Source organism: Scyliorhinus torazame, chromosome 14 (genome assembly GCF_047496885.1).
Source record: "Scyliorhinus torazame isolate Kashiwa2021f chromosome 14, sScyTor2.1, whole genome shotgun sequence".
Taxonomy (NCBI): domain Eukaryota; kingdom Metazoa; phylum Chordata; class Chondrichthyes; order Carcharhiniformes; family Scyliorhinidae; genus Scyliorhinus; species Scyliorhinus torazame.
Genome location: NC_092720.1, coordinates 219,916,569 through 219,942,884, shown reverse-complemented (window position 1 = coordinate 219,942,884; position 26,316 = coordinate 219,916,569). Strand labels below are relative to the sequence as shown.

Sequence of the window (26,316 nt, the reverse complement as noted above, 5' to 3'; positions counted from 1 at the left end):
TGTGTTACAGGCTGGGAGCTCTGTGCTCCTAGCTAGCTGCTACTCGAATGAGCGGGAACTCTGATGCCCCCTGTCTTTATAGTGCGTGTGCTCTCACTGGTGATTGGCTGCGGTGTTGGTATGTTGATTGGTCCCACTGTGTGTCCATCAGTGTGTGTCTGCACCATGATATACTGGTGTATATTATGACAAACGTGTCTAGAAAGGGTTGATGTGTTTTAAGGGTTAACAGGTGGGATATTCTATTGTGTGACGTTGATGATGATGTAACAATGACTCTCGTCAGTCATGTGTTCGACTCTCGAGGGAGAGTTTGGAATCATGCCTAAGAGCTACGTGCCTATTCTGTAACCGGTTCAGAAGTAATCCTAATAAACAAGTGTTGAAGCAGATCCTAAAGTCTGTCTCCAGTCTGTCTGAGAACCACGTCCCAGACCCAGAGTCCGAGCCAAAGAACCCAATCTCAGAACATGGTGGCAGCTCAGAACAGGCGGGTGTCAATGGCAAAGCCAGCATTTGTTGTCCATCCCTCATATCTACACAGACTAATGGAGCCACTCACTGACACAAACAGTGATGCTCCCTTCGCTAGTTATAGTTAAGTTTGTAAACAGTCAACAGAATCGTCTCCCCAAAAAGAAACAGCTGTGTTCCAGCACCACCAGCAAAGTCAGTAATGCAGGACAAATAAATCTCTGGAGTCCAGATCTCAACCAGCAGGTGGCGGTGTGGCTCCACGGAAATTAGGATTTTTATGTAAAAAATGTTTTTATTTATTTACCTGAATAAAGCTCAAAACAGAGGAACCCTGGAGAGACATTTTTGTAAGGTCCACGAAGAATCCAGCACAAGTTTTGAGGATACAAAGTAATAACGTTTATTTACTGTCACACTATATACATAACAGTAACTTCCCTTGCTACCTTCTCCTTCCTGAACTGGCCAGCTTATTTATACTAGGAGTTTCTCCGCCCCCTCACTGGGGAAGCTCATACTCCCACAGGATTGTGGGATAGTCATTAGTCCCCAGCCAATCGTCAGTAGGCAGGTTATAACATCCCTCCCCCCCCAAAGTCCAAGGAATCCACCGAAGACCCTTGCGAAGGAAGGCGTCGGACTCGTTTGGCCGCAGGCCGGACGCCATTTGCACGCGGCGCTGGATCAGGCGGCGTGTGTCGAGACGGAGACTGGCGCTTCCGTGATGAACGGCGCGGTTGTACATCCACGGCCCGTGGACCCGAGGATTCCCCCTCTGATGCATCCTGTGTCTCCATCTCGGAGTCAGAGTCTGCTGCCTCCGTCATGTCAGCGTCTCTATCTCCATTCGGTCCCGTAACGACCTGCGCAGGCTTCGAGTGAGGCACCAGTGGAAGATTTTGAGGACTACCTTCCCTTGTCTCTGGTCTTTGCGGCTGTTGAAATGAGCTCCGGGGGCGGGGAGTCTTTTGAGGGGATGATCTTCTGGACCGGACATGGTCTACGTGTTCTCGCTGGAGACGACCCTGGGCTTGCACTTGGTAAGATATAGGGCCCGTTTGGCGAAAGATTACATCAGGAACCCATTGGGTACCACCAGCAAAATTCCGCACGAATACTGGGTCACCGGGCGCAAACTGCCGAATCGGACGATGCCGAGACAATCCCTGTCCCTGCCGTTCTTGTGTGCGGCGTACCTTTGCGCCAATGTCCGGGAAAATCACACTAAGGCGGGTGCGGAGTCTCCGGCCCATTAGGAGTACTGCGGGAGCTACCCCAGTCATTGCATGGGGGGCGGGGGCGGTCCTGTACGTAAACAAAAAGCGAGCCAGTCTCGTGTCCATTGATCCGGAAGACTGCTTCTTTAGGCCTCTTTTGAATGTTTGCACTGCACGCTCTGCCAACCCATTTGAAGCCGGGTGGTAAGGGGCAGTGCGGATATGGCGGATGCCGTTCATCGTTGTAAATCTAGCAAACTCCTGACTCGTGAATGGAGTGCCATTATCCGTGACCAGCACCTGGGGAGGCCATGCGTACTAAACGATAAACGCATCTTTTCAATTGTTGCGCAGGACGTAGTCCCCTGCATCTTATGCACCTCCAGCCATTTGGACTGGGCGTCAATTAGTAGAAGGAACATGGATCCCTGAAAAGGGCCTGCGAAATCTGCATGTAAGCGTGCCCAAGGCCGCCCTGGCCATTCCCAGTGATGTAGGGGCACGGCCGGCGGAAGCTTCTGATGCTCCTGGCAAATGGAGCAGTTTTGGGCCACCTTCTCGATGTCGGTGTCGAGGCCTGGCCACCAGACATAAGTCCGGGCCAACATTTTCATCTTGGTCACGCCCGGATGCCCATTGTGCAAGTCTGATAATATCAGCTCCTGGCCTTTTTCCGGGACAATCACACGCGCCCCCCACAAGAGGATGCCGTCTTCCACGCTGAACTCTGACAGCTTGGAGGAAAATGCCCGCAACTCGCCTGGGAGCTGTCTATGCTGCCCACCATACAGGACTATGTGCCGAACCGTTGACAGGACTGGCTCCGTCTGGGTCCACTCACGGATCTGTGATGCCGTGACAGGCGAGGTGTCCATAAAATTTAGGGTTGCAACCACCTCACCGGTCGTGGGGGTCGACATGGGGCCGGTCGATAAAGGCAATCGGCTCAGTGCGTCGGCATTTGCTATCTGCGTACCTGGTTTGTGCTCCAGAGAATACTCATATGCAGCAAGCAACAAAGCCCAGCGCTGGATCCGTGCAGAAGCAATGGGCGGTATTGGCTTATCCTCTCTGAAGAGTCCCAGCAGGGGCTTATGATCAGTCACGATAGTGAAATGGTGGCCGTACACATACTGGTGGAAGCGTTTCACCGCGAAAACCACTGCCAGTCCCTCCTTCTCGATCTGCGCGTACTTCTTCTCCTCTGCAGTCAATGTGCGGGAGGCGAAAGCTATCGGTCGCTCGGCCCCGTTCTCCATCTTGTGGGACAGGACGGCCCCAATACCATGCGGGGATGCATCACATGTGACGAGCAAAGGCTTTCCCGGATCATAGTGGGTTAGTAACCCAGATGACGACAATTGTTGCTTTACCCGCCGGAAAGCGGTTTCTTGCGGCTGACCCCAAACCCAGGTGTGATTTTTCTTTAGCAGCAGGTGCAAAGGGGCCAGCGTAGTTGCCAGATTGGGGAGGAACTTCCCGTAATAGTTTACGAGACCGAGAACAGAACGAAGATGCAAAGTGTCAGTCGGGGTGGGAGCATGTTGAATTGCACGCACCTTCTCTGCGACGGGGTGCAGACCCTCGCGGTCCACCCGATAACCTAGGTAGACTACTTCTTTTGCCTGAAATACGCGCTTTGTGCGACGTAAACGGACTCCAGCCTCCGAAAGGCGTCTAAGGACAGCCTCCAGATTTTCCAAATGCTCTTGCTCCGACATCCCTGTAATCAACACGTCATCTGGGTAGACAGCCACACGTGGTAAGCCTCTCAAAATGCCCTCCATAACACGTTGAAAAATTGCGCAGGCAGAGGATACTCCAAAGGGCAACCGTGTATATTCATACAGGCCCCGGTGTGTATTAATTGTTACATATGGTCGGGAGGCAGGGTCCAGCTCCAACTGCAGGTAGGCGTGACTCATATCTAATTTTGTGAATGAGAGTCCACCTGCAAGTTTCGCGTAGAGATCCTCTATGCGAGGCATTGGATATCGGTCGAGTCGGGAAAATGTATTCACTGTAAGTTTATAGTCGCCACACAAGCGAACTGTGGCATCTGGCTTCATTACTGGTACAATTGGTGCTGCCCAGTCAGCAAAACGGACGGGCCTGATAATACCCAAACTCGCCAAACAAGTGAGCTCCCCTTCTACCTTCTCGAGCAAGGCGTAAGGCACTGGGCGCGCCCGGAAATAGCGCGGCGTGGCTCCTGGTTCAACTTGGATACGGGCTACGGCCCCTTTTATTTTCCCCAAACCAGGCTGGAATACCTCTGGGTATCATCCTAGCAACTCAGTCAACCCTCCAGAAACTGTTTGGAGGATGTGCTGCCATTGCAACCGCAAATGGCGCAACCAGTCTCGACCCAACAGGCTGGGCCCATGGCCACGCACTACGATAAGTGGGAAACGTCCCTCCTGGCGTCCATAGACAACAGGGGTCATTGTAGTTCCTGCAATGTCCAGTGGCTCCCCTGTGTAGGTCGCCAACCTGGCCTGTGAGTCAGTTAATGTAAGGGTCTGGATACCCTGCTTGATGCGGTCGAATGTCCTCTGGGCGATCACGGAGACCACTGCGCCAGTATCCATCTCCAGCAGGTGGCCATTGACCCGTACTGTCACCTTAATGGGGGCCACACGGGGAGCTGCCACACAATGCAGCTGCAGGCAGTCGTCCTCCATCTCCACGTCCTCAGGAGTGGTCGCCGCAGGTTCATCCACATGGAAGGTACAGCCTCTGGGCTGGTCCCAGTTACGGCCCCTGGGCTGGTCCCAGTTTCGGTCGGAACGACGGCGCCTCTGGCGTCCCCAGGACCGCCGTCCGCGACGGGGTCGTTGCCTACAAGTCTGACACGGACATGGCTCCTCATCCATTGGCTCTGGAGAAGGCTCCCTTCGGGGAGGAATGTCCGATGGCCACTGGCGTCGGTCCGGACGTTGCCTCGCCCAAGGTACCGCAGGAGTGCGGGGGGACGTTTTTGGGCGGAAAGGGTTGCGCCCCAAGGCATGCACTTCCATTCCCTGTAACTCCTGTACTCCTCGCTCTGCGCTCTCTCGGGGCAAGACTATTTGTATTGCCTGTTGAAAAGTCAATGTTGGCTCCGCTAACAACTTTCTCTGGGTTGCTGCATTGTTAATACCGCAAACCAAACGGTCGCGTAACATTTCTGACAAGGTCTCACCATAGTCACAGTATTCCGCAATCCCACGTAGCCTGGATAAACAAAATCGGCAAGGGATTCTCCAGGGGTCCTCTCAGCAGTATTAAACCGGTAACGCTGGACTATCGTGGACAGGGTTGGGTTAAAGTGTTGCCCCACTATATTCACAAGTTTGTCAAACGTTTTGGTGTCTGACGCAGCTGGGTAAGTAAGGCTCCTAATCACCCCAAACGTATGCGGCCCGCAGGCGGTGAGCAATATGACCACCTGGCGCTCGTTTTCAGTGATATTGTTTGCCCAGAAATAGTAACGCACCCATTGTGTGTACTGGCTCCAGCTTTCCAGCGCAGCATCAAAAACATCCAAACATCCATACAGAGGCATGGTATAATAGAAAACAACTTCCAACCTGTATCCAACAAAAATCCAGGGAGGTGGCTTCAGCAGTGTAGACAGCTATTCACTTTTACCTTCATCGCCAGTTTTGTAAGGTCCACGAAGAATCCAGCAAAAGTTTTAAGGATACAAGGTAATAACGTTTATTTACTATAACAATATATACATAACAGTAGCAGTAACTTCCCTTGCTACCTTCTCCTTCCTGCTGGTTCCTGAACTGGCCAGCTTATTTATACTAGGAGTTTCTCCGCCCCCCTCATTGGGGAAGCTCATACTCCCACAGGATTGTGGGATAGTCATTAGTCCCCTGCCAATCGTAAGTAGGCAGGTTATAACAGACATCATCAGATATTAGTGACTGAAGTGAAGGTGTATGAACTAATTGAACATTGAAATATATTTGAGGGTCTGAATAACATAAAGATTCTGAGAAATTGCTGGGTTAAAAATAAATCCATAAACAGTTTGTGGTTTTAGGTTTACTGTTTTTTTGACAAGTAATGTTGTTGTATCAAGTAAACTATATTTATACAATCTAACAATTCGATCTGTTGTAATAGAAGCAAAATACTGAGACTGCTGGAAATCATCTGAAAAAGATTCATATTCCACTCGAGACGTCAAGTCTGTTTCCCTCTCCACAGACTGGACCTAAACATAGAACATACAGTGCAGAAGGAGGCCATTCGGCCCATCGAGTCTGCACCGACCCACTTCAGCCCTCACTTCCACCCTATCCCCGTAACCCAATAACCCCTCCTCACCTTTTTGGTCATTCGAACTATCCACCAATGTCCCAGTTATGAAACCAGGAGGACATTCTTATCCTCTCTGTACTCGGAATACACGCTCAGATTTGTGAATTCAGCTCCTGACACACAGCAAGATCCCAAAATGGGAAATCTCACTCTCCCGACCTGGGATTTTCTGAACATTGACCCGACCGGCTGTGTGGAATTTCCCGATAGCGACTCGGTGTGTGACAGGAACATGGAAGTGGGAAGTCCAGGCTCATGTTTATTTTCCCTCCTTTGTTTCTGATTCAATTCTCTTTCAGTTGTGAAGAAAGGTCCTGCCTGAATTGTCTGATCAGCGATTAAGCATTTTGAGTTGTTGGTATTCCTGCCAGTACCAGGTATCCAGCAGCAGGTGGCGATACTGCGCTGTAAAACTTTCCTGACCTTTGTACAGCTCGACATCACCATCGTGTGGCTGAAATCGGCACTACAATGAACTACAAGGGAAAGTTCAAGATATTTAATTTCCTTTTTATTTTAATCCTCTGACGTTTTTATTTGTGTTGTTTTTATTTACAGTCTGATTGGGATTTTACAATTTGCAAATTAACCAACACATTTAGTGACAAACTGTTGTCGAGGGCAGTTTCTGACCCCCAACCCCTGACCTCTGCCCCTGGCCCTCAAGTCATTGTGATGTCAGGGATGATGTCACCACCCCGAGGCCCCGCCCCTTTCCCGATCCGGATCAGAACCGGAGCAGATTCTCAGAAACTGGTTTACATCCCAAGTCCCGAAGAAAGGATAAAGTTTCTCAGTGAATTTATTCCCGGTGAAGGTGTGGAGATGGGACTTGGTGTCCACGTTGTAAAATGAAACTGTCCCAGACTCATAACTGAGATAAACTCCCACCTTCCCGGGGATCTGACCGACACGGAGACGGGATCCAGGAGAGGAATTTATATAAAACTGATCATCAAACCGCTCAATGGTCCAGACTCCAGTCTCTGGGCTCAGACTGACCGGGTCCTTCCTCTCCACAGACTCTGCAGCTACTCCCAGACTCCAGCCCCGATTCCCCGTCACCTCCACCTCCCAGTAATGTCTCCCCGATGTGAATCCCTCTGATCCCAGCGCACAGGGCCAGTATGTAAACCTCTTCCTGGTGTCAGGGAGACTCCTCTGGGTCCGGGTCCATCTCAAACTCTTCAAATCCTCAGACACCTCGAGCTGGGGATTCGCTGTTTCCACATCCAGGGTCACAGAGACTGGGAGAAAAAACAGAAAATTAGAGACTCAATGGGGATCGGGGAGAGACTCACTGGGGACCAGGGGGAGACTCACTGGGGATCAGGGCAGTGACTCACTGGGGATCGGGGGGAGAGACTCACTGGGGATCGGGGGAGAGACTCACTGGGGATCGGGGAGAGACTCGCTGGGGATCGGGGAGAGACTCACTGGGGATCGGGGGAGAGACTCACTGGGGATCGGGGAGAGACTCACTGGGGATCGGGGAGAGACTCGCTGGGGATCGGGGAGAGACTCGCTGGGGATCGGGGGGAGACTCACTGGGGATCGGGGAGAGACTCACTGGGGATCGGGGGGAGACTCACTGGGGATCGGGGGGAGACTCACTGGGGATCGGGGAGAGACTCACTGGGGATCGGGGAGAGACTCACTGGGGATCGGGGGGAGACTCACTGGGGATCGGGGGGAGACTCGCTGGGGATCGGGGGAGACATACTGGGGATCGGGGGGAGACTCACTGGGGATCGGGGAGAGACTCACTGGGGATCGGGGAGAGACTCACGGGATCGTGGGGAGACTCACGGGATCGGGGAGAGACTCACTGGGGATCGAGGGAGACTCACTGGGAATCGGGGAGAGACTCACTGAGGATCGGGGGAGAGACTCACTGGGGATCGGGCGAGAGACTCGCTGGGGATCGGGGGGAGACTCACGGGATCGGGGAGAGACTCACTGGGGATCGGGGGGAGACTCACGGGATCGGGGAGAGAGACTCACTGGGGATCTGGGGGGGGAGACTCACTGGGGATCGGGGAGGGACTCACGGGATCGGGGAGAGACTCACTGGGGATCGGGGAGACACTCACTGGGGATCGGGGGAGACTCACTGGGGATCGGGGGAGACTCACTGGGGATCGGAGGGAGAGTCACTGGGGGTCGGGGGGAGAGACTCACTGGGGATCGGAGAGGGACTCACTGGGGATCAGGGGAGACTCACTTGGGATCGGGGGGAGAGACTCACTGGGGATCGGGGGGAGAAACTCACTGGGGATCGGGGGAGACTCACTGGGGATCGGGGGAGACTCACTGGGGATCGGGGAGAGACACACTGGTGATCGGGGGAGACTCACTGGGGATCGGGGGCAGAGACTCTGGGGATCGGGGGGGAGACTCACTGGGGATCGGGGGAGAGACTCACTGGGGATCGGGGGACTCACTGGGGATTGGGGGGAGACTCACTGGGGATCGGGGAGAGACTCACTGGGGATCGGGGGGAGAGACTCACTGGGGATCGGGGGGAGACTCACTGGGGATCGGGGGGAGAGACTCACTGGGGTTCGGGGGGAGACTCACTGGGGATCGGGGGGAGAGACTCACTGGGGTTCGGAGGAGAGAATCACTGGGGATCGGGGGGAGACTCACTGGGGATCGGGGAAGACTCACTGGGGATCGGGGGAGACTCACTGGGGATCGGGGGAGACTCACTGGGGATCGGGGGAGACTCACTGGGGATCGGGGGAGACTCACTGGAGATCGGGGACAGACTCACTGGGGATCGGGGGAGACTCACTGGGGATCGGGGGAGAGACTCACGGGATCGGGGGAGACTCACTGGGGATCAGGGGGAGAGACTCACTGGGGATCGGGGGGAGACTCACTAGGGATCGGGGAGAGACTCACTGGGGATCGGGGGAGAGACTCACTGGGAATCGGGAGGAGACTCACTGGGGATCGGGGAGAGACTCACTGGGGATCGGGGGAGGGTCTCACTGGGGATTGGGGAGAGACTCACTGGGGATCGGGGGGAGACTCACTTGCGATCGTGGAGAGACTCACTGGAGATCGGGGGATACTCACTGGGGATCGGGGGGAGAGACTCACTGGGGATCGGGGGAGCGACTCACTGGGGATTGGGGAGAGACTCACTGGGGATCGGGGGGAGAGACTCACTGGGGATCGGGGGAGACTCACAGTGGCTCAGGGAGAGACTCACTGGGGATCGGGGGGAGAGACTCACTGGGGATCGGGGGAGAGATTCACTGGGGATCGGTGGAGAGATTCACTGGGGATCGGTGGAGAGACTCACTGGGGATCGGGGGTAGAGACTCACTGGGGATCGGGGGGAGAGACTCACTGGAGATCAGGCAGAGACTCTCTGGGGATCGGGGGTAGAGACTCACTGGGGATCGGGGGGGAGACTCACTGAGGATCGGGGAGAGACTCTGGGTGCGTGTGTGTAACTGTGTGTAACTGTGTGTGTCACTGTGTGTGTGTGTAACTGTGTGTGTGTAACTGTGTCTGTGTGTAACTGTGTGTGTGTAACTCTGTGTGTGTAACTCTGTGTGTGTGTGTAACTGTGTGTGTGTGTGTGAAACTGTGTGTGTGTGACTGTGTGTGTAACTGTGTGTGTGTAACTGTGTGTGTGTGTGTGTAACTATGTGTGTGTGTGTGTAACTGTGTGGGTGTGAAACTGTGTGTGTGTGTGTAACTGTGTGTGTGTGTAACTGTGGGTGTGGGTGTGTGAAACTGTGTGTGTGTGTATAACAGTGTGTGTGTGCGCGTGTAACTGTGTGTGGGTGTGTGTAACTGTGTATGTGTGTAACTGTGTGTGTGCGTGTAAATGTGTGTATGCGTGTGTGTAACTGTGTTTAACTGTGTGTGTGTGGGTGTGTAACTGTGTGTGTGTGTGTAACTGTGTGTGTGTGTATGTGTATGTGTGTAACTGTGTGCATGTAACTGTGTGTGTGCGTGTAACTGTGTGTGTGTGTAACTGTGTGTGTGTAACTGTGTGTGTGTGTAACTGTGTGTGTGTATGTGTGTAACTGTGCATGTAACTGTGTGTGCGTGTAACTGTGTGTGTGTGTGTGTAACTGTGTGTGTGTAACTGTGTGTGTGTAACTGTGTGTGTGTGTGTAACTGTGTGTTTAACTGTGTGTGCGTGTAACTGTGTGTGTAACTGTGTGTGTGTGTAACTGTGTGTGTGTGTGTGTGTGTGTCTGTAACTGTGTGTGTGTAACTGTGTGTGTCTGTAACTGTGTGTAACTGTGTGTGTAACTGTGTGTGTGTGTAACTGTGTGTGTGTGTGTATGTGTGTGTGTGTAACTGTGTGTGTGTGTAACTGTGTGTGTGTAACTGTGTGTAACTGTGTGTGTGTGTAACTGTGTGTGTGTAACTGTGTGTGTGTGTAACTGTGTGTGTGTGTGTGTAACTGTGTGTGTGTGTGTAACTGTGTGTGTGTGTAACTGTGTGCTGTGTGTGTGTGTGTAACTGTGTGTGTGTGTGTGTGTGTAACTGTGTGTGTGTGTGTGTGTAACTGTGTGTGTGTGTGTGTGTGTAACTGGGTGTGTGTGTAAAACTGTGTGTGTGTGTGTCTGTAACTGTGTGTGTGTAACTGTGTGTGTGTGTGTGTGTAACTGTGTGTGTGTGTAACTGTGTGTGTGTGTGTAAAACTGTGGGGTGTGGGTGACATCATCAAAATAAACAAATCTCTTCTCAAATTTAGATGAAGATCTCAACACCGAGATATTTCCGTTCTGCTCCGTGGAAAGAAATATGGGGGATTCTCGGCTTCACGGCACCGGAAGTGCGATCGGGCGGAGAATCGGGCGTAATGCACAAATCGAGGTTTGTGCCCGGCGCTGATTCCGACGCCAGGCTCCAGTCCCTCCCTGGCGGTGAAATCAAAGTTTGTGCCCTGCAGCGGGCCCATGTAACACCCTCATTTACATAGATTTAAATATAATCAGCGGATTGGACACAGTATGCTCCGCCCTTCCACGATGCTCCGCCCCTCTCAGGCAGAAGTCTCGCGGGTGTGAATTAGTGCAAGTATTTACAAACGGGGACTGGGCTCCATGGCTGCTGAGGGGCAGAGAGAGGGGAAAAACCCTCAAAAAGCCTCAATAATTGTGGGACTTGCTGGGGGGAGTAACGGGGAGCGACTTGGTGACAGGTCTGTGCACTCGGGGTGTCCCCCTCGGGATCGGGGTGGCCTGGCTCAGACCCCCATTGCTGCAGTCTGGGTTTTAAACACACCCCTTTGGTGCTACTCACAGGCCCCTGGCTGCTCACTCTGCTGACTGCTCACTGTGTCCTGGAAATGTTCACAGAGCCTCTGGTCATTTGGGAGCCACCCAGGCCGCCCCTCTGGAAAGCCTCAGACCCCGGCTGAGCCATCACCGGGATGGGCGTGGCCAAGCTCAATCAGTGACACACCAGGTGCTGCCACTCCTCAGTTCACTCATCAGAAGCTCAGCCCCACTGCAGGGGAAGCAGGGGAATAGCAGAGCTCACCCCAAACAAAGCACACAGGCACCCAGGTGGCCCTGTGTGGGGAATGTATAGTGCTAATAATTCACCAGTGCATTTGTATCATGTTCTGCTGTTGTGTTATGTTGTTAACCCTGTGGGCTCCACCAGAAATTGGCTAGCTGTAACAAGACAGAGGGTGGTGGTTGATGGGAAATGTTCAGCCTGGAGTTCGGTTACTCGTGGTGTTCCACAAGGATCTGTTTTGTGGCCACTGCTGTTTGTCATTTTTATAAATGACCCGGAGGATGGCGTAGAAGGATGGATGAGTAAATTTGCAGATGACCCTAAAGTTGGTGGAGTTGTGCACAGTGCGGAAGGATGTTGCAGGTTACAGAGGGACATAGATAAGCTGCAGAGCTGGGCTGAGAGGTGGCAAATGGAGTTTAATGCAGAAAGGTGTGAGGTGATTCATTTGGAACGAGTAACAGGAATACAGAGTACAGTGCTAATGGTAAGATTCTTGGCAGTGTAGATGAGCAGAGAGATCTTGGTGTCCATGTACATAGATCCCTGAAAGTTGCCACCCAGGTTGAGAAGGTTGTTAAGAAGGCGCACAGTGTGTTAGCTTTTATTGGTAGAGGGATTGAGTTTCGGAGCCATGAGGTCATGTTGCAGCTGTACAAATCTCTGGTGCGGCCGCATTTGGAGTATTGCGTGCAGTTCTGGTCGCCGGATTATAGGAAGGATGTGGAAGCATTGGAAAGGGTGCAGAGGAGATTTACCAGGATGTTGCCTGGGATGGAGGGAAGATCTTATGAGGAAAGGCTGAGGGACTTGAGGCTGTTTTCGTTAGAGAGAAGCAGGTTAAGAGGTGACTTAATGGAGGCATAAAAGATGATCAGAGGATTGGATAGGGTGGACAGTGAGAACCTTATTCCTCGGATGGTGATGTCTAGCACGAGGGGACATAGCTTTCAACTGAGGGGAAATAGATATAGGAGAGATGTCAGAGTTAGGTCCTTTACTCAGAGAGTAATAAGGGCGTGGAATGCCCTGCCTGCAACAGTAGTGGACTCGCCAACACTAAGGGCATTTAAATGGTCATTGGATAAACATATGGACGATAATGGAATAGTGTAGATGGGCTTTAGATTGGTTTCACAGGTCGGCGCAACATCGAGGGCCGAAGGGCCTGTACTGCGCTGGAATGGTCTATGATCTATGGGCCATTGTGTGGCTTCACCCACAGGGGGATATGTTGGGGCATGTACGGGCTCTGCCCATGGCTCCTCCGCTTGAAAGGAAGTATAAAGAGCAGCTGACCTGCAGGCGGTTCCCAGTATTGTACCAGTCGCAGGCAGGCACTGTTCTAAGCTGATTAAAACCACGGTTTACTTCTCCTCGTGTCTTTGAGTGAATTGATGGTTGCATCACACTGCTAGCTGACAAGGGCACTGCCAGGCTGTCACTGCCAAGCTGCCATTTTCTGTGTGCTGGTGATCGGGCTGGGGGTGTCCAGCGTGTGTGTTGCGGGGGGAGCTGGGGACCCTCCCAAAGTGAGTTGGTGCTTGGGAGGCGGGGTGTCGGGGTGGCGTCGGTCGCCTGGAGATCGGGATATCATTTTAAAATGGCGTCCCGATCTCTCGCTGCACTGAGGAGTTCGGGCGAGCGGAGCTCCTCACTGCACAAAACGGGGCGATGAGCGGCCTCGGCCCCGTGTTCCCCACAGGCACCTTACCCAACGTGGGGGGCGTTTTATCGCCATGTGTTTCTCGGCACTGCGAGCGCCGGGAAACACGCGGTTAAATACGGTCACTCTGGGATTTCCGGGGAGGAAAGGTTCAGCTGGGAATGGCGGAGTTTCCACTTGCTGAAGTTTGTAAAGTATCGATGGGTTCTGGAGACAGAGCTTCATCTGAGAGTTCCTGTATTGGTGATGTTTAGGGAGCCGACAGTTTCAGCTGACCAAGCTGAGAATGATGTTTAGAAAGTGGATTAGGTGCATGAATCAGACTTTAATTCCAATCAGGACCATTTTTATCCTCATTTCTTTATAACAAAGCTCTTAAACATTCTCTCTGCTGACGGATTCTCCGTTGCGCCGGCAGCGCTCCCACGCCCACGGGTTTCCCGGCGGTGTGGGGTGGCCACAATGGGCAATCCCATTGGCAGGTGGCGGAGACGGAGAATCCCGCTGCCGGTGAGGGTCACCGTCCAGGAAAAGGGGGCTGGCGGACCGGAGAATCCCGCCCGGTGTCTTTGATATTTATATGGATAATGATTGAAATATAAGATATAAATCAGGACAGAGGAACTTATCTGAGTTTTACCAGGGTTAATGACATCCAGCATTTCTCTCCACACTGGGAACGGGAAAGGGCTGAAGAATTTTCCGATGGACAGGACACCATCTGCTAGTGACAGCTTTTTACCCCCATCGCTAATCCTGTAAATATTAAAGAGTTGATTATAAATTGACCATAAACACTTTGCTGAGTAATTTTACCAACTTGCCCTGAGTTTCAGTAAAGTTCATGTCCTACCTCCTCTTCCGAGATGCTTCCTCCTGAAATAAACAAAACACAAATCTGAGTTGACAGAGACGGACTGTCTATATCCAGAAAGCAGAAATGACCCTCACATTGTTACAAGCTGCTGAGAATTGTCAATTCCCATTGCTGCAGACATGGAATAGAAAGAGGATGTTACACAAAGGATATTGAAGCATAGGAGAAAGTATCAAAAAGATTGACAGCAACTGAGAGGCTTCAACTAACAGCAAAGATTGATCAACTTTACTGTAGAAAAGAGAAGACCTGATCGAGATCTTTCAAATGATGAAAGGGGTCGGGTTTGATAGATTAAGTGAAGATGTTTACACTGTAGAGAATCCAGAAATAGGGATAGAAACATAATATATGTCATGATATAGTAGCACGGTAGCACAAGTGGCTAGCACTGTAGCGTCACAGCGCCAGGGTCCCAGGTTCGATTCCCCACTGGGTCACTAACTGTGCGAACCCTGCACGTTCTCCCCGTGTCTGCGTGGGTTTCCTCCGGGTGCTCCGGTTTCCTCCCACAGTCCAAAGACGTGCAGGTTAGGTGGATTGGCCATGCTAAATTGCCCTTAGTGTCCAAAAAGGTTTGGAGGGTTATTGGGTTATGGGATTAGAGTGGAAGTGAGGGCTTAAGTGGGTCGGTGCAGACTCGATGGGCCGAATGGCCTCCTTCTGCACAGTATGTTCTATGATATGCAAACATGCAGCTAATGAACACACTGAATTTGGACACGACCAATGAGCAGTCAGGACACTGAGGGGTGGTATCTCACTATAAAAGGGATGAGGCACTCACACCCCACCTCTTTCCACAGACCAACATCTACAGAGTGAGACAGGGTGTATCCTCAGCATCACACCCCAGCACGTGGCTTAGAGCAAGGCTGGTTCAGTTAGACTGAGTTACTACATTTAGATTAGCAGAGAGTCAAACTCATTGAGAACTGTGCTAATAGTTCAATAAAACACATTGAACTCACTTCAAAGTTTGGAGCAACTTTTACTCAAAACTGCATCAAGTGGCAGCTTGTGTTCTTCCAAATTACATAACGCAACCATAAAGTTACAAATAAATCCAATCGGGAGTTCAGGAGAAACTTCTTTGCCGAGAGAGTGATGGGAATGTGGAACTCACTGTCACACGGGGTGGAATTTACTCCAGTCTGTCACAGCAGCGAGCATGGTGTCCGGACATAGGGGGCAAAATTCTCCGTTATCGGCTGAAAGTCCGCCGATCGGCGCAAAAAACGGCGCAAATCCGACTTGCGTCACGTCAGAAAAATGGGACGATAGTCTCCGGCCCGAAATGGGCGAGCAGCGACGTAACGGGATCCGCGATTGCGCAGTGGTTCACGCCGTGCAGCGTCATACGCGCCGCACGGCGTGACGGCTCATAAGGCCGCGCTGCTCCCCCCCCACCCGACCGGAACACCCGACCGCAACACCCGACTGGATGGCTGGCCGCCGCTCAGCCTCGCGGTTCGAGTCACGGGATGTGGAGGCGCTCCTGGACGCGGTGGAGCAGAGGAGGGACGCCCTGTATCCCGGGCACGGCCGCAGAGTTGCCCCACGTCACAGCCGGCGTCTGTGGAGGGAGGTGGCAGAGGCCGTCACCGGTGTGGCCCTGACACCACGGACAGGCACCCAGTGCCAGAAGAAGGTGAACGACCTCGTCAGAGCAGGCGGGGTGAGCCTCCCCATATCCCCCTCCCCCATATCCCCCTCCCCATATCCCCCCTCCCCCACATCCCCCCTCCCCCATATCCCCCCTCCCCCATATCCCCCTCCCCCATATCCCCCCTCCCCCTTATCCCCCCTCCCCCATATCCCCCCTCCCCCATATCCCCCCTCCCCCATATCCCCCCTCCCCCATATCCCGCCCTCCCCCATATCCCCCCTCCCCATAGCCCCCCTCCCCCATATCCCCCCCTCCCCCATATCCCCCCTCCCCCATATCCCCCCTCCCCCATATCCCCCTCTCCCCCATATTCCCCCCTCCCCCATATCCCCCCTCCCCCATATCCCCAAGTGAATCCAGCCTAACCTTAACCTCTGCAATGCACACGCAACCGATGGCGTGCATTCATATACCTGCCTAACACTGTTGCCTTTTACCCCTGCCCCCCCCCCCCGCCACAGGAGAAGCGCGCACACAACAATAGGGAGCATGTGAGGACTGGAGGAGGCCCCGCTGATGAGAGGCCACTGACCGAACACCAGGAAAGGGCCCTGGAACTGGCTGGTGGACCTGAGGACCGGGAGGTTGCTGATGCAGAGGTCGGGGGCGTAGTAGCAAGTGAGCCACCGACAGCCCGTCCCCATATCCCCCCTCCCCTATATCCCCCTCCCCCGTATCACCTGATCACTGCCTGATGTCTAACCATGCATGCTTCATTGTGTATCGCAGGACCAAACGTCCAGGCACCCATCCCCGCAGATGCAGACCGCCCGCAGGATGCCCCTCGGAGGCCACGGGAGACGGAGAGACCGGCACCCTCCAGCATGCGATGCCCGCAGGATGCCCCTCGCACACCACGGGAGACGGAGAGACCTGGAGCAACAGGGGGACGACACCCCCGTCACGTGCGGGAGCGACCACCCAGCGACGAGGGGGGCAGCCACAGGCCCCCGTCACATCCGAGCCAGGACACCACTACCCAGGACACCACTACCCAGGACACCACTACCCAGGACACCACTACCCAGGACACCACTACCCGGGACAGCAGTACCCGGGACAGCACTACCCAGGAAGACGAAATACCGGACAGTGATTCAGAGTGGATGGGTGGAGACGAACCCCCACCCCAAAGTGCCATGGACTCAGAGTGGGACGAAGAGCATGACACAACGCCACTGCTGTCACCAACACCCTCCACCATCGCAGAAACACTCACCTCGGTTGGGCACTTTAGTGATGAGGCGTCTGGTACACTCACTGGTGCGCACAACACAGCCGTCCCGGTACAGCAGGTGGAGGTAGGAGCAGCAGAGGGGCCGGCTGGTCGGAGGGCAGCCCAGCCCAAGCGAACATCTGCCGCCCAGATGGATCCCGGGTTCCTGGAGTTACCACACCCACACATAGATCCGATGCAACCACCGACCCGGAGACAAGCGAAGAGGGTGACGGGCGGCTTGCGGCGGCTGCGGTCGCAGGTGGAGGAGTCCACCCGCGTCCAGGAGCTGGGAGTGGTGCCGGTCATGCATGCCACCCAGGCCGACACCGCACGGGTGGCGTCCGCGGTGGAGGCAATGGGTGCGACGGTGTCAGACATGGGGAACGGTTTGCGAGGCCTGGGGCTTTCCGTGCAGGCGGCGTCTGTGGCCCAGTAAATAGCTTCCCTCTCACAGGAGGCCAGTGCCAGCGCCAGATGGCAGAGGCGCTCAACGCCATAGCCCAGTCTCAGCAGGCCATGGCCCAGTCTCTGCAGGCCATGGCCCAGTCTCAGCAGGCCATGGCCCAGTCTCTGCAGGCCGTGGCCCAGTCTCAGCAGGCCATGGCCCAGTCTCTGCAGGCCATGGCCCAGTCTCAGCAGGCCATGGTCCAGTCTCTGCAGGCCATGGCCCAGTCTCAGCAGGCCATGGCCCAGTCTCAGCAGGCCATCGCTGAGGGCACCGGCGCCAGTGGCCATGTGCGAGCCGGCGTCGCGCTGTCACAGACAGGGTTTGCCAACCCCCTGGGCTCCATGGCTGCAAACCTGCAGACCCCTGTCGATACCAGCACGGGCCTCCAGGACTGGCAGCGCCAGATGTCGGGGGGGCGTCGGATGGCCAGTCCGTTCGCATCCCCCACCCATGTAGAGGCCTGGGGGCCATCGGGCACCCCGAGGGAGGAGGAGGTGGTGTGGTCCGTCCCGGCTCCCTCTGTAGGGGAGGTCCCGGTACACCGCGACACCTCGGACTCCCCTCCTTCCGTCCCAGGTGCATCGGGTGGGCAACGGGCAGGACAGGCTGGCAGCTCGCCATCCCAGTCGCCCGGGCCGCAGCCTGGCCCATCTAGGCCAGGACGCCCCAGGAAACGGCCGCCAAAGGGATCCAGTGTCAGAGGGCAGGAATCACAGGAGTCCACCTCCAGTTCTGCTGTACCGTCTGGGGAACCACGTAGACGTAGTCAAAGGGCCCGTAAGGCCAAACAATTAGACACTGAGTAAGTTGGCACGGTTGCAGGGCACAGATGAGTTTTAGGGGCTAGGGCACATGCATGAACTCCTTTTGTTATTAAAGTCAATGTTACACCTACAGAAGCTGCCTTTGTGCTCTGTCCAAAGTGTGCGGGGGTGTCATGTACGTTGAGCGCAAGTGTGTGTGTGAGGGGTGGTCTTACTTCAGCCCCAGGTGAGTCTGCCCCCTTCCCCCTGGGACACCACCAACATCCCCCGGGCAGAGGACGGGACCGTGCGCTGCAGTGTCACAGCCGCATGCAGGGATGGTCCGGGTGGATGGTGGTACTGTGGCCATGGGTCAGACATAGTCCAACGATGTAGAGCCAGGAGCTCACCGCAGGGCGGGTTGTCATCATCCTCCATGGCCTGCGATAGACACGCGTCCACCCGCAACTGTGTGAGCCCGGCCCGTTGTGCCGCAGGTGGATCGGCAATGGTGGGGGGGGGGGGGGGTGCATGCGGGTGGGGTGGGTGGGGTTGGGGAGGGGGGTGAGGGTGCTGGGTGGGTGGATGGGTGGGGGGTGTGGGTGGTCGGCTGTTGCCATGGTGTGCGGTCTGTGGCCATACTACCCGATTCCCACGCCCATCTAGTCAGTGAAGCGGGCGTCTATCAGTCTGTCCTGTGCCCGCTGGGCCAGCCGGTAACGGTGGACAGCCACCCGCCTGTGTCTACCCCGTCTGCCCTGACCATTACTCCCATCCCCCTCATCTGGGGAGGACTGCGCCTCTTCCTGCTGCTCCTCCACTCCGCCCTCCTCTGCCTGCGGCACATCGCCCCTCTGTTGGGCTATGTTGTGCAGGACGCAGCACACCACAATGATGCGGCCGACCCTATCTGACCGATACTGGAGGGCACCCCCAGAGAGGTCCAGGCACCTGAAACGCATCTTCAGCACGCCAAAGCACCTCTCTATCACTCCCCTTGTCGCTACATGGGCATCATTGTAGCGGTTCTCCGCCTCATTGCGTGGCCTCCGTATAGGCGTCATCAGCCACGATCGCAATGGATAGCCCCTGTCGCCCAGCAACCAGCCCCTCAGCCGGGGATGGCGTCCCTCGTACATGCCGGGGATGGATGACCGCGACAACACGAATGAGTCGTGTACACTGCCCGGGTGACGGGCGCAGACGTGCAGGATCATCATGCGGTGGTCGCAGACCACCTGTACGTTCATCGAATAGGTCCCCTTCCTATGAGTGAACACGGCCCTGTTATCTGCAGGTGGCCGCACGGCGACGTGCATCCCATCGATCGCGCCCTGGACCATGGGGAACCCGGCCACGGCAGAGAAGCCCACGGCCTGGGCATCTTGGCTGGCCCGGTCCACGAGGAAGCGGATGTAGCGGTGCGCCATGGCATATAGGGCATCTGTCACTGCCCGGATGCACCGGTGCACCGATGTCTGCGATATGCCGGACAGGTCCCCACTCGGTGCCTGGAATGACCCCTTTGCATAAATGTTCAGGGCCACCGTAATCTTGACGGACACGGGGAGAGGGTGTCCCCCGCCAGTGCCACGCGGTGACAGGTGTGCCAGCAGGTGGCAGATGTGTGCCACGGTTTCCTGGCTCATCCGGAGTCTCCTCCTGCATTCCCGGTCCGTGAGGTCCTGGTATGACTGCCGGGGCCGGTACACACGGGGCGCCCTCGGGTGCCTCCGTTGCCGTTGGGCCACGACGTCCTCCTCCCCCTCCTCGTCCTGTCGGTCGGGTGTCCCTCCAGCCTGGGCGGCTGCCGCCTGCCCCTCTGCGGCAGCCTGCGCCGCCTCTCTGGCACGCTCCTCCTCATCCAGGGCAACATAGACATGAGCGGCTGCCACCACGGCGGCCAACATCGCTGGATGATCTGAAAACATGACGGCCTGGTGGGGGAGGGGAACGACGACATGTCATCATTGCCCATATCCCCTCCACCCCCCAGCCAGGTGGCATGGACTGCATGGGTCCAACTGTTGGAGGCTGGCACCTGGCCAGGTGGACCAACTCACTTGCCCTCCCATCCCCCTCCCCAGCAGGGACCCCCCCCCGGCACGGATCCGCCCCCCCCCAACCTCCACCCCGGCACGGACCCCCCCACCCCCCTCCCCGGCACGGACCCCCCCCCATCCCCCTCCCCGGCACGGACCCCCCCATCCCCCTCCCCGGCACGGGCCCCCTCCAATCCCACTCCCCGGCACGGACCCCCCCCCCCATCCCCCTCCCCGGCACGGACTCCCCCCCAACCTCCACCCTGGCACGGACCCCCCATCCCCCTCCCCGGCACGGACCCCCCCCAACCTCCACCCCGGCACGGACACCCCCATCCCCCTCCCCGGCACGGACCCCCCCCATCCCCCTCCCCGGCACGGACCCCACCCCCCCATCCCCCTCCCCGGCACGGACCCCCCCCCAATCTCCACCCCAGCACGGACACCCCCACCCCCCTCCCCGGCACGGACCACCCCCCCATCCCCCTCCCCGGCACGGACCCCCCATCCCCAACCCGGCACGGACCCCCCCCCATTCCCCTCCACGGCACGGACCCCCCCATCCCCCTCCCCGGCACGGATCCCCCTCCCCGGCACGGACCCCCCCATCCCCCTCCCTGGCACGGACCCCCCCCAACCTCCACCCCGGCACGGACCCCCCCATCCCCCTCCCCGGCACGGACCCCCCCCCCAACCTCCACCCCGGCACGGACACCCCCATCCCCCTCCCCGACACGGACCCCCCCCATCCCCCTCCCCGGCACGGACCCCCCCCCAACCTCCACCCCGGCACGGACCCCCCCATCCCCCTCCCCGGTACGGACCCCCCCCCAACCTCCACCCCGGCACGGACACCCCCATCCCCCTCCCCGGCACGGACACCCCCCCATCCCCCTCCCCGGCACGGACCCCCCCCAACCTCCACCCCGGCACGGACCCCCCCATCCCCCTCCCCGGCACGGACCCCCTCCTGGCACTCCCCCGGAGCCCAGCCTACTCTAACCACCCCCCCCACCCACCGCACACACACACACACAACCCGAGACACACCTCTCCTCACGCATTCAGACTGCGGCCACGCCATCGCCTGCCCAGAGCCAACCCCCCAGGCCGTCACTCACCTCCACGCTGGTCGGCGTGAACCTGGAGCACAGGGTCACGCCGATGAAAAGGAGGTTTAATTCACGTCGACGTGAACGGTCATCACGCCGACGGGACTTCGGCCCATCCGGAAGGGAGAATATCGGCAGACCGAAAATCGGCTGCCTTGCGCAGACCCGTGACATTCTCCACGGCAGCGGCGACATTAACGCCCCGCCGACTTTTCTCCCTTCGGAGACTTCGGCAACTGGCGGGGGCGGGATTCACGGCGGCCAACGGCCATTCTCCGACCCTCTGGGGGGTCGGAGAATGACGCCCAGGGAATCACACGAGAGGACACGGCTCATTCTGTCGATGGCAGGAAAACCTCCCGGGATTAAGTCAGAGTCGGGAAGGGGTCAATGCACCGGACTAGCGGCAGGAAGTTAATTAGTCTCATTAATGAGTCTGTGAAGCCAGTTTAAACCTGATTCTAACATCATTAACTGCTGCTTTTCCAATTCAGTTTAAACCCCATGGGTTGGATTTTATGAGGGTCCCACTTCCCGCGATCGGGAACGCCGCGACCCTGGGATTGAAAATGACTGTGTAAAGAGATTGAAAGGTGCTGAGCACTGACCCTCCAGCAGGATGGCTTCAGGAAATGTGTTTGTGATATTCCGATAAGAATCATCATTAAAAGGACAAGATCCAAGGGTCTGGCACTGCAGTCAAGAAGGAGGGTCAAGAACGGTCAACCTGGCTCCCGGGCCTACAATTCACACCAGAAGGAGCAGCCGGGTGGGGAATTGTAATTTATCAGCCAAATCCGAGGGGGATTGGGGCTGAGGTTTTAAAATAACTTCAGTGTAACATCCAAATCCGGGGGGGATTTGGGTTTGAATTGAGGAACGTTTGGGCTGAAATGTGGGGTTTTGTCTGTGGATTTTCAGGAGAGGCTTTTTAATAAGTTGTGGTGATTTGTGTGTTTATGTGGAAGCCGAGGTTAAATTGTGGAGGGATTTAAATTGGAAAACCAATTAAATGCTGTGTGATGTGATTTACACTATTTACAGCTCTTTGTATTCGGGTGTTGGGAGTGTTTTCACTAAACAACAAGTTTGTGGTTGAGCCAATCCCCGTGTCTGTGTCATTTTGTCCTTTATAAAATCCTCAAGTCGAGAACCATCAGTCAGAGGAAACGGGAGCGTGAACCTCTTACAGTCCCTCAATCAGGTACACAGTGCAACTGAACAAGGGCATTCCCGCTACATCCTCAATCCCACCACCTCTCCCTCACCCCCTCCCAGAATCCCACCAGTAATCCCAACAGGGTTTGATTTTCAGGCTTCACGTATTGTGAGACCCCTGCTCATTGCTGAGGGAATACCAGTGACAGCAGGATGAGAACATTCATTGCCCTGTTAAGAGGCTGAATTGGTTACAGGAAGGCTGTCCCACAAGACTTACCACCACGGACTTAATCTGTGTGGAGATGGAAGACAACAGAAACTCCACACAGTGTCATTCCCCATGTCCCCTTCCACTCACCCCACACCCTGACTAAATGTACCCTGGGGGGAACAGCATTAAATTCCACCCACCCAGGGAAAGCCAGGGGTACATTTAAGGAGAAGCTGGATACAGATGAGGGAGAAAGGAACAGAAGGATATATTGACAGGGAAATGAAGTAGGATGGGAGGAGGCTCGTGTGGATCATGTGACTGTGAACTTTCACTGAACTAAACTGAAATATAATCCCTCACCTTCAGAAATCTCACTCCGTCTTTTTGTTCCAACTGGTTTTCCAACTTTGAGAGTTTCTCCTGAATAGAATTTAAATTCTCCTGAATTTCACAAAGATTTTCCTCCATCGGTTTTAGAATTTTTTCCTCTTCTTCCCTGAGATCTCGGATGAAACGCTGCTCTTTCTCAGTGAGAATCTGGTGCATTTTAGTGAACTCGGATGTGATGTGGCTCTGCAGACTGACCGACTGTTTCTACAAGAAGAAACATTAAAAATAATATGTTTCTGTAATAAAAACAACAAAATAATGAATTAAATTTGGAAGCTCAGCACAGGGAGACTTTACCCTAATTTGGGAAATCTTCTGTTTCTGCTGCTGCTCCATTTCTAGAACCGTCGATTTCTTCTCCGTGAGAGAATCGAAGGAAGATTTCACCCCATCCTGGGATTGGGAGAGAAAATCAGAAAATAAAAGTGTTAGATCCTGAAAATGTGATCAGATAATCAGGGGCTCAAATCTGTTCCCTTTTACCTTGTAGATTTCAACAGCTTTCTGAATCGGGATGAAGCGGTGTTCTCTGTGTTCCTGCGAATCGACACAATTCACACAGATCAATTTCTTGTCAGTTTCACAAAACAGCTTCAGTTCTTCCTGATGTTCCTCACAGTGAAGTTTACTTTCCTTCTCTTTCCCATTCAGCTTTAATTTTCGAGCTTTCTCAGCCAGATTCACTAAGATCCGATTGGCCCTGAGGATTCTTTCTGGAAACTCCTGTCTACATTCCGGGCAGGAGTTTCTCTCCTTTTCCCAACACTGGGTGATACAGGAGCGGCAGAAGTTGTGTCCACACTCCAGTGAAACCGGATCAGTGAAGAAATCAAGACAAATGGAACAAATTAAATCCTCGGACAAACTTTCTTCCTGCTCTCTGGAAGCCATGTTCACACTCAGCACTTCCTGATTCAAACCACTTTCAGTTTCAATGTTCCTGCTCCGCTACTGAACATATTCAGTTCAGTAATTCTCTCATGACGTTCACTGCAATACTCACGGAATTCACCTGAGGAAGGAGCAGTGCTCTGACAGCTAGCAATTCGAAACAAACCTGTTGGACTTTAACCTGGTGTCAGACTTCTTACTGTGCCCACCCCAGTCCAACGCCGGCATCTCCACATCAAGGAATTATTGTTATTTGCTGCTCTCGGTCCTGCCCACTTTGAGAGCTGGAGACAAAACCCGGAGCAGAATCAAGAATAAACAGGGTTAGAGTGAACGACAGGGAATAATTGAACCCAGGCGATGGGAGTGAAGGTCTGTTGGTGGTGGGGGTGGGTGGAGAGAGGATGGGAGGAGGTGGGGATTGTGTCCTGTGAGTGACTGGCAGCCTGCTGCTCTCCTTCATATACTTCTGTCTCAAAGCAGCCCCAGGCACGGATGGTCAAGTTGTGTTTTACTTTGTGGGAAACACAAACTGAAACATATTGTCCAGCCCCTCCTGACCTGTCCCTTTACGTAAACCCAGCCTGACTCCAACTCAAGTTAGATGTTTGGTATTTATTTGTTATGAATTTTGACTGAAACTTATATCACTGTGAAAATGAAGATTTTTTGATAAAAATCAGCTTTGGAGAATTACAAGGTTGTCTGAATTTTTTCCAAGAATAATATTTGAATTAAAAGTGAGTCTGAAATGTCTCTGGTGCTGGCTGACTCCTCCCCCAGCCCTCAGGGCTTTGCATACTGATGCTGGGGGTGTTGGTTGAGTTGATTTGTTGAACAAGCTGCACAGTGAGTATATTGAAGTGGGTGAGGTTTGTACAGAGCCGCTCTCTGCTCTGAGGCAGCTATTGCTGCACTGGTGTAATGTGTGTCACAGTGTAGCAGCTGAAAGGCTGCAGCTTTTAACTTTACACTTGTCCTTTCCCTCGATACTGAACAAGCTGGAGAGCCTCAGCAGCTCTTTCTACATCCAGACCATTGGTCTTGTCTGTCTCCTTCCGCACTGTCAGCCAATGAAGACTTTACTATTTGACCCATGGCTGGGGTTTCAAATCAGAGTTTTCCTTTTCCAGGGCAGGCTGCCAATCAAAGCTGCCAATCGGGAACGGTCTGGTTTTGAGGAGGCAGACACTCACTTTCACATCTCTGCCCAAACAGGGATCGGTGTGTGAAGCCGGGCAGAGGCAGTTTGATTCGGAGGGACTATTTCACACACTGACCAGATGGGACTTTTTGTGAATGACGAGAATCTCCATTCTCTTCAGCATCCTGGTCATTCCTGACCCTTTTCCACAATCCATAAGGAATTAACTCCGTGCTGCTCTTTGACACATTGGGTGGGATTTTGCTCTCTGTGCACAGAGAGCTGGTTAGAGAGAGAAAGCCGGTGTGTAGCTCTCCAGCTGCACAGCTGAGTTTTCTCTCCAGATTCTCTGGCACTCTGAGCTCAGAAAATCTATGGCCGTGGTTTTCACCCTCACGCTGGCAGGGCGGGGCCTGATAGATCCGGCAACGCCGGCTCCACCGAGATCGGGGCGCCCTGATCTGTGTTAAAATAATACAGCCCCACCCCCCACGGATACGGGGAACCCCCGCCCCACAAACACAGGGGCAACCCCACCCCCCACAAGCACAGGGGCAACCCCGCCCCCCCCAAACCCCACACATAAACACAGAAACATATAAAAAAGGAGTAGGCCATTCGGCCCTTCGAGCCTGCTCCACCATTCAATATGATTGTGTCTGATCCTCGATCTCAATGCCACATTCCCGCTTTCTCCCCAAACCCCTTGATGCCATTGAAATGTAAAAAGTATCTGTCTCTTTCTTGAATATATTCAGTGACTTGTGGTAACCTCCTGTGGTCAAGAATTCCACAGGTTCACAACCCTTTGAATGAAGAAATATTTCCTAATTTCAGTCCTGAATGGTCTTCCCCGTATCCTGAGACTGTGTCCCCTGGTTCGAGATTCCCCAACCAGGGAAAACATCCTCCCTGAATCTCGTCTGTCCAGCCCTGTTAGAATTTTATACGTTTCAATCAGATCTCCTCTCGTTTTTCTAAACCCGAGTGAACACAGGCCCAGTCAAATCATTCTCTCCTCATTGCACTGTCCCCCCAACCCCAGTATTAGCCGAGTGAATCTCCGCTGCACTCCCTCTGTGACAAGTAAATCCTTTCTCAGGCAGGGAGAGCAAAACTGCTCACAATACTCCAGGTGTGGTCTCACCAAGGCCCTGTATAACTGCAGTGACACATCCCTACTTCTGAACTCCAATCCTCTCACAATGAAGGCCAACAAACCAT

The 26,316-nt window shown here is 54.6% G+C and overlaps 1 pseudogene; it reads right to left on the bottom strand.

Moving 5' to 3' along the window:
- Positions 1-6,676: 6,676 nt before the first annotated feature.
- Positions 6,677-24,322, bottom strand: LOC140389176 (zinc-binding protein A33-like; annotated as a pseudogene).
- Positions 24,323-26,316: the final 1,994 nt, after the last annotated feature.